Genomic DNA, 8,642 nt, shown 5'->3' on the forward strand with positions numbered 1-8,642 from the left:
GCCTCTAATGCTCAACCTGAGCTTCTCCTCGAAGCGCATTGCTATTGTCGATACTCGCGTCTTCCGCCAAGGTCCGAGCGCCAAATATCTTATGTCATTCATGTCAAATAAAACCATTTAATTGCAGCTTCTCTTTGTCGTGAGTCTCTCCACGTTGAATTCTTTTGTGCTGCTCCCTGTGTTCCTTGTGCATCACTCCCTCAGTAGTTCCTATCAGTCTGCCTCAAACACCCACACCTGTCCATTGTTTGTAATCAGTCACCTGTGTTCATTTTGCAATCACCCTCTGCCTTTAAAACCCGGCCTTCTTCCTCATTTACTCACTGGTTCATTTTTGCTCTCATGTGGTTTTCCTCGTGTCTTTGCAACCTTGGAGTTTGTAAGTTTTTGTTATTTAGTTTTAGTTGCTGCCACGTCAGCCTTTTGTATTGTTTTGTTATTTAATAACTTAGTTTGTGTCTTGGAACTCTGTCTGCATTTGGGTTCAAACCATCCTTCGTTCACCAAACCCAACATGGCAGGAATCCTATTACAAACTGAGGGATTTAAAAGTAGTAAACACTTTAATTCTAAATAGTCTCTAAATTAATATTCAGAGGCACTGTTTCACTTTTGGGCTCCCTCAGAAGGTTATGGAACATAACAATATTGTCCTGTAAACAAATGGAACATTTCCCTGATTAAATGCCTGTTTGCACTTTTCTGCAGAATATGTTAGGCTTAACTGCAGAAATTAAGACAAACTACTTAAAACATATTTCTAGACATAAACATTCCTTGAATTAACTATTTACTTCAGAAAACTGTGGTGGGAACGTGTAAAAAGTAGGAGAAGGGAGCCTCCGAATCAAATTGTGGACAAGGCCCCATAAAACCTCAGGCCGGCTCTGCTAATCCCCACAAACCATAGTGGACAAGAGGTGCATATGTTGGAGCTGCAAACAAAAAAAAAAAACAAACAGATGAGAGACTAGCAGAATAAGAAAGTCAAAGTTTAATTACGTAACCTGTAACGAGAAATCATCATATTTTGAATATTTTAACATTTTTAAAGGTGACTAGAACATCATCTGACCTTGAAGAGAGGCGGCAGAATCCGGTACTTCATCCCATGTGAGTTGTTGTTGCATAACAAGAAGTGAATCACAGTCCTGATGAAAACACCCACGTCTGCCAGGTGACTGATCTGCTGCAGCACAACACCTTCAGAGCACAAAACAAATCGACAAGTGGTCAAAAGCTTTGCTTTGTAGATTACATCTGCTCGAATATCAGTCAAATATCAATCAAATCGGGCTAAAGGTTGGAGTTACTCTAAGCTTAACCCCCCAAAAAGAAGATATATTGTGTCCCTTTTTCCCAAGGTGACTCAATTTTTTTAAGTTTTAATAAAACACCTGATGTACAGTATGTCCAGAACACATGCTTTTCTTTGCACCTTATTTTAGGGAATATAATAAGATAGCTGACTCCTTTTTGTTGTGCATTGGGTGTGTTTTTAGATTGTTTTGACGCACACAATTTACCCGAAAGTTTGGTTTTCGATGGTACAGCTCACTATAGCTTACACAGCAAACTCAGCTCAAACTAGCCCTTACTAAGCTTTTAGTTATGATGGGTTTATTCTCACATGTTTACATTTTTCCTGTTGAAGGTTTAGGCATGGAGAGGTAGTATTATTTGATTTTAAGTCCCAACCATGTGTTAAACTGAACACAATTTAGGCACACACACACACACACACACACACACCGTCCACATGGGGAACCATTTTTGTGAATGCATTAAAGCTGTTCATCATGTTTTTTTGTTTGTTTGTTTCAGCTTTGCGTCCATGAAAACAGCATTTTAGGAGCCCCTAAATGGTATCCAGAGGGGTTCCAGAGAAAAATATATATACATTTATAAAATGTATATATGTTTTTTGTGTGTATGTGTGTGAGGAGGACACAAAACGCAACCTTGTTAAAACTATAACGTCATAGACCCACCTACATCCCCCAGGGTGACGAATGCGTCGACTGTAAGATAATGACAGATTACATGCTTGCGTTTGTTCTGCAGATGCTAGTTTTTCACAACTACAGCAAAACCTTTGTATACTGTATTACTTCTATGAGCAGATAAGCTGATAACCAACAACATTGATTTAAATAAAGCAGAGCAAACCCCCCTTATTATTACAACAAATAATCTAAGTCCTGCAAGGTTTCTTAGTCACTATTTAAATTTCATCAATCAAGAAATGTCTACAACACATGAAAAACATTTTGCAGAAGAACATCAAGTACAATATACATTAAGTATACATTTAGTAAATTTGGGAAATCAGAATGGTTTTAAATGGCCGACACTTGTGAGTAAAATAATATCCTCCAGCTATCCCATTCTGAAAAGCATCCAAACCCTGCCATGTCGGGTTTGATGAATGGTGGATGGTTTGAACCCAAATGCAGACAGAGTTCCCACCTGAAAGCATCCATTGTGTTGTGTTTGAACTGACAGGACTCTCAGTCAACACTCTCCTGCTCTTCTGAGGTCTTGTAGTCTAATGCGCCACAAAGTAGAAATTCCCCTTCATCGTCGAACCACAAAAAGGATTCGATTCCTGCTCCTGTTTTCACCAACCTCGTCTTTTTCCTTCTTGTGTTTACAGTTTGGGTAAGCTTTATGCGCACGCTCCACGTCTTGTTTACCGTTTCTGGTGTATTTTCACGGCAGTGTTGCAACGCCACATATAGGCCTGGCATAGTCACTACAGCAGTTTGAGTCATTCGCTGCGTCTCCATGTGGATGAAAACATTGGTAGAAATGGTGCTATGTTTACTAGGTATGTTTAAGAAACTACAAATTAAAAAAAAATTGTTAGGGACAAAAACAATTCCCATGTGGACAAGACCTTAGTTATCTCCTCATTTTTCAGATGTTGCCACTGCGTGTTAACCAACAACTTGTTTTGGAGTAACAGGTTAGCTCTTAGGACCACAGCTGTCTTGAAGAAAATTTACAGGGGCTTCAGAAAATATTCAGATTTTATTTTGAAGCTTGGTTATACAGGTTTTGTTGTTGTTGTTTTTAATAATCTCCAATCAGTAACCCATAACGAAAACATAAAATCAAAATTTTGGACAATTTTGTAAATATATTGGAAGGGAAAGAAAACCTGAGATATCACATTTACATAAATATCCAAATGTGTCACAGTCAGTCTGCATCCACAAAAGCTATGAAAAACTAAAAAAAAAAGTCAAACCTTTTCAGGCTTTGCCAACCAACAGGCAATCCAGTCACACACCAAGAAGCTAAAATAAATTACTTTCTTTCTATCTTTTGGTTTATTTAAGTCAGAGATGTCCCAATATATCTTTAAAAAAATTCCATGCTTGGCCCTCAAATCATTTCCTGTTTCAGAAAAACAACTCTCTACTAAAAAGAAATTAGATTTTGTGTTTTATAACCTGATCAGAAATCTGCTATTATTTATTATGTTGTTCTCATGTATGTAACATTCAGGTGTCAGCTGCTGGATTGATTTAGCTTCCCAGTTTTTATTATTTTCATTACCCTGAAGTAATTTTTTGTTTCCTTTGCAACAGAGATCTAATTTTCCCATAGCAACCACCAGGCACAAAAAATGTCTATTTTTACAACTCCAAGACCACAGAGACATATTAATTGCATATTTTATAGGTCAGGTATTCGGGGATAATGATTAGGTTTGAGTGTTAAGCATTTTATTTTTTTTTTCATCAAGCCTTGTTTTCGATGGCAACCATAAATATCTAAACGCCGCCCTAATGTGAAATCTACTTTTTCTATCAGTGAACGACCAGGCTCATATATGTGGACAAACACCCCTTAAGTCACAGTATCATCATACCAGAATGACGCAAAGGAAGCCCAAACTATCACATATCAAAATGAAAAAACAAAACAAAGTTTCAGTTTCACTGCAGGGATCTGGGAAATTTCAAATGAGCCTGAACTGTTGCGTAGTTTGAACAAAAATCAGTGGTTTTGCTAGTCATTGTCAGTGTTTCAGTGTCCTCATTTGGAGTCAGAATGTCTACTGATGCTACAAAAACATGCCTATTTGTGAAGAAATTATTTATGTGAGTGTGTTGTCTCAGTATTGAAGATGCATATCATTATTACTGTTGCTACTCTCAATGGCAGAGCCAGACTGCAAGACTGTCCGAACTATGTAAAACCATCATTATGCTTATTCAAATCCATTTCTCTCCAGCTGTCAGTCTTTGAGTCCTTTTATTTAATTATGAGAGAAAAAAAAATGTTACAAACATTCCCCATGTCTGCAGTTTGAAAAGGAACAATAGTGTGTTGGTTCTGTTGAGAACTGAGAGCTGAACTACAAAACAAGTTATACATGCATTATGCTTTGTTTGTGTAGCCTGGTTTAACAAAGTCCACTGAAGACCAGCTCACACCTTCTCATTATAAAAATTATAACAGACTTGCAAGTAACTGTCAGGATTTGGGATTTGGGTTTTAAGTTATTCTTGAAGTTATTTTTTTGTATTGGGTTTATTGTTTCGTGTTTCTATAGTTCTGTTTTATGTCTTGTTTAGTTTTGTTATAAGTTTTTGCATAGTTTTGGCTCTGTGCCCGTAATGTTCCTGTCATCATTCACTTGTCCTCAGCCAGTCACTCGTTTGCCTGCCACACACATCTGCACCTGTCACTCTTTTGGAATCTGTCTCCCGTGTCCGCTTCCCAATTACCCTTTGCCTTTAAAACTGTTTCATCTTCTTCACTTCTCCACTGGCTCGTTGTCTTTCCCATGTGCTGCCTGGTTATCCTTGTGTCTTGTCTCTCGTGTTCCTTCCAACCCTGGATGTTGTAAGTTTTTGTTATTTAGTTTTCAGTTGCTGCCACGTCCGCCTTTTGTTTTCTTTGTAAAGAAATTTTTTTTTTTACTTTGAGCTCCTCTGAGTATGAGTCTGCACATTGGGTTCGCCTTACTCACCCCACCTGACAGTAACCTTGTGCAAGCACAGCATTATAAAATCTTGATAGAAATGTTTATCACATTGTACAATGTTAGAGTTCATAGATGCTGGACTGTACAGATTTTTTTTTTTGTCATAGCAGAGTTGCATACGTTACAGGTATCAGTCCAACGATACGTGGAAATTAAGTGCTCAATTAAAACACAATTTAGGAAATAGGAGTGACTCTATATGGTTGTAAATATTTACACAGCCACATCAGTTCGCTTGTTACCAAAATGTGAAGTACTTTAATTTGAAGGAAAAAAAAAAACTGCTTGTTTTCTGGGTTGTTTTTGAAGGATGATCTCTATGGGTGTGGAATAAATCCAACTGAATGGCCGATGCAAATCACCTGAGCACCAGGGTGTACGATGGCTGGAAGAAAAAGAAATATTACTCTCCCACAGAAGTACGGTAAGAACATCACCAAAGATTATGATGCAGCATCTTGGCTCCCAGGTGGAGGTGGACATTGTGTGCTCAGAGAGAACAGCACGTAGTGGGACTAAAAATCAGACAGAGAATCTGCTTATGTGCCCTTTAATACATGTCCATGATCTCCAGAGTGTCGCACTAAAATAGCTCGGACATAATACTGCCCTAAGAAAAATCAAGAAGAGGTCCACAAATGTTTGAGCAGTTCCACACTGACTTTTTAGTTCGAGCAACTTTACACTTCATAAAACCTCAAAAACTTGTGACGAGATCCCAGATGTCTTGTTTAATTGCAGCCTAGTTAGTAAGATTTAGGATGAACTTCAGGAACAAAAGAAGGTGGGCTACAGAAAGACAATGAGCAGAAATGTTGTAGCAGATTTCTGGAAACTACTGGCACTGCACAAAAAATGACAAGGAATTATCTGCCCCAAATCAAACAACTGGGACAGTATAACATTTTTATAAGTGGTGGTTTGCTCAGATAGAGCTCATGTAGCTAACATACATCAGAGAATCACGTGAGCTATCTTTATCCTTCGTGCTGTGTGGCAGGCTTGGTTAGTTTATTGCGCTGTTGTGTGATTTCTGGTAACTTCTCTTTCGGCCTTCCCGAGTTTCTAAGTTAGCCAAATCAGACTCTAGTCTGGGTTTGGCTACCCATCAAATGTGGCTTCGTGTTTGCCTGACTGCCTCAATCCAAAAGTGAAAGGTCATGACGTCCCGCTCTGAGGTTTGACAACGTGGAGGTTTGTTGTGAGGCGGAGCACAAACCGGGTTCAAACTTCAGAATTGAATCTGTACTGTGTCATGGTGCAATGGTCTCACTTGTAATGGCAGAATTTACTATAGGGTAACACCTGTTGTTTATAAGTCCTGATAATGTTATGACTTCTGTTCCAAGTCCCATGGGTTCTCACAGAATGAACTTGTTTATAGAAGTGATGTTGAATTTTCTTCCCTTGGGAACCAGGCTGACTTGCCTTTCCCTAACTCCTCCTTCTGGTCCAGTATTTCAATATCTTTAATAAAAGCACCTGTGTTGACTGGGAGAACCAGAGCTTTGATTCGGAGCTTCCCTGTTCAGAACTGCTCTCTATATTCTGTGCACATTATATAAATAAACCTGCTTGAGTGATTTCATCTGACAGTGCCTGGATATTCATTTATTGCTGCCACAACACACCCTTGCCTTTGCCTGCTAATAATATCTACTGTGCATGATCATCTATGTGTTCTAATGTTACGCTAAATGCACATGGCCGAACACAATACGTGGGAAACTGCTCATCGCGGTGGAACAAACAGTCTCGACAACGCCGCCACACAAACCCTACGCAAGAAAAATCAGGCCAAATACAATGTCAAGTACGGAGATTTTTAAAGGGTGTTCTGTTTTATTGGACTTTTACCTGTGGAAGAAACTAGAAAAGTGTTTTTTTATATATATATATATATAAGGAATTTACTGCAAACTTAAACTTGTATTATTTTAAGTTTTAAAAAAAGAAAATTCTAAACCGGCTTCATTTAGTGACAAACACACATCTGCCAGATGAGGAGGTAACAGCGTTCGTTTCATTTTGTGCCCACATCACAAATTTTTAGCTGCTATGTGCTAGTTGCGTTTCCTAGCCGGTCACTAAAATTTTAACCATTTAGTGCTGTAAAAACAAAATTGACGGAAGTAGTAACCACAAATATAAATGATAGTTTGACGGGTTTTTGTGTTCACTTAGTAACATTTATATTTAAGCTTGTAATAAGTCGTGGACTAACATTGGTCGCTGAGTTCTAAAGGGGTTAAAGTGTTTTAAATAAAAGCCCAGTTACCTGCCAGCTACAGCGCAGTTTTATTCATATTTAACAGATTCAAACGTGCATCATCTGCAGGACTGACAGCAGCGAGCTAAAGAGAGGAAAGGGATCTGTTTCCTTCGTTGGGTGTTCTGCACCCAGTGATCTTTGAAAATGAGACGACGCCATGATGCAGCTGGAAACGTGCGCTTTATATTCAGAGCAGTGATGGATACAAGAATAGTTGCGGTGCTGTTTGCCAGGTTAACAGGTTTACTGTGTTCTCATGAGCTAATCCCACACTCTTACTCTGGTTGCTGAGAAGCTCAGCGGCATTTTAAACACAGCATATGTGCTGTGTTCAGCTCCGAAGAAAGTACAACATCTGTTTCAGTTTTCTTTCTTTATGATACGCTCAGATTTTCTCACACACTTTGAAATGATTTGGATTTTTTTTTTTTTTGTTCTCATTGCCTTCACTCGTGACTTCGCGACCTCGTTTTCTGCTTTTTCCTCACCTGCAACTCAATCTTGCCCTGGCTTTAATCAAAAGGAATTTTTGTGCTTTTTATTGTTTTCTGTCAAATGTAATTTTTTAATGCTGGCTCTTCATATAAATTGTTTTTCTTATTCCAGCTTATTACAATCACTGAAAAAAGAACATTAAGTACCAAAATCATGTGGCTAAAATGAAATTAAACAGCACTAATTAAAGGTGGCTGCATGGCAGGGCAGTGATTATAGCTTACAGCGAGAAGGTCGAAGAATATCCTCCTGACCTTTCTGTGTGGAGTTTGCATGTTCTCCCTGTGCACAAGTGGGTTTTCTCTAGGTACTCTGGTTTCCTCCCGCTAGCCAAAAACATGCATATTAAGTCAGCTGGTAACTCTAGATAATCTCTAGGTGTGAAAAGGTGTGTGAATGGTTGTCTATCATGTTTGCTTCCACGTGTCCCTGTGATAGACTTGCGACATTCAGATACATTAGAAAATGCCATTTAGTAAAAGTTATCTAGCTAAGGAAGCCAGCAGACTGCGTCAAATCTTCACGTCTCCCATCCTGAGCAGCACATTGGCGATAGTGGAAAGGAACGACTCACTTTTAACAGAAAGAAACCTCCAGCAGAACTAGGCTCAGGAGGGACGGCCATCTGCCTAAACTGGCTGGGGTTTGAGAGGAAGCAAAAAGGGAAGCAAATTAATGAGTGGATGGGTGGTACCAGGGGCGTCACTAGGTTTTAAGGACAAGGGGGGCTTAGCCCCCAGGAGATGCACAGGATGTGAGCAAACGTAGTGGGCGAGAACAAAATTTCTCAAACAGCTAACAAAACCTGAGTTGCTTTTCCACATTTTTGGACACATTTAACAGATACCTTACTGTGTAAATGTTTTAAGCAAC

The 8,642-nt window shown here is 38.9% G+C and overlaps 1 long non-coding RNA gene across 1 annotated transcript in view; it reads left to right on the top strand.

Annotated features, from left to right (window-relative positions):
- The first annotated feature begins 5,126 nt into the window (after window positions 1–5,126).
- The window catches only part of LOC112450512, a 5,186-nt gene continuing 1,670 nt past the window's right edge, over window positions 5,127–8,642 (top strand). Inside the window, exon 1 of the long non-coding RNA XR_003039156.2 lies at window positions 5,127–5,426. This is a non-coding gene — a long non-coding RNA (uncharacterized LOC112450512). The remainder of the gene's footprint in view (window positions 5,427–8,642) is intronic.

Source organism: Kryptolebias marmoratus, linkage group LG17 (genome assembly GCF_001649575.2).
Source record: "Kryptolebias marmoratus isolate JLee-2015 linkage group LG17, ASM164957v2, whole genome shotgun sequence".
In the NCBI taxonomy this organism is placed as follows: Eukaryota; Metazoa; Chordata; class Actinopteri; order Cyprinodontiformes; family Rivulidae; genus Kryptolebias; species Kryptolebias marmoratus.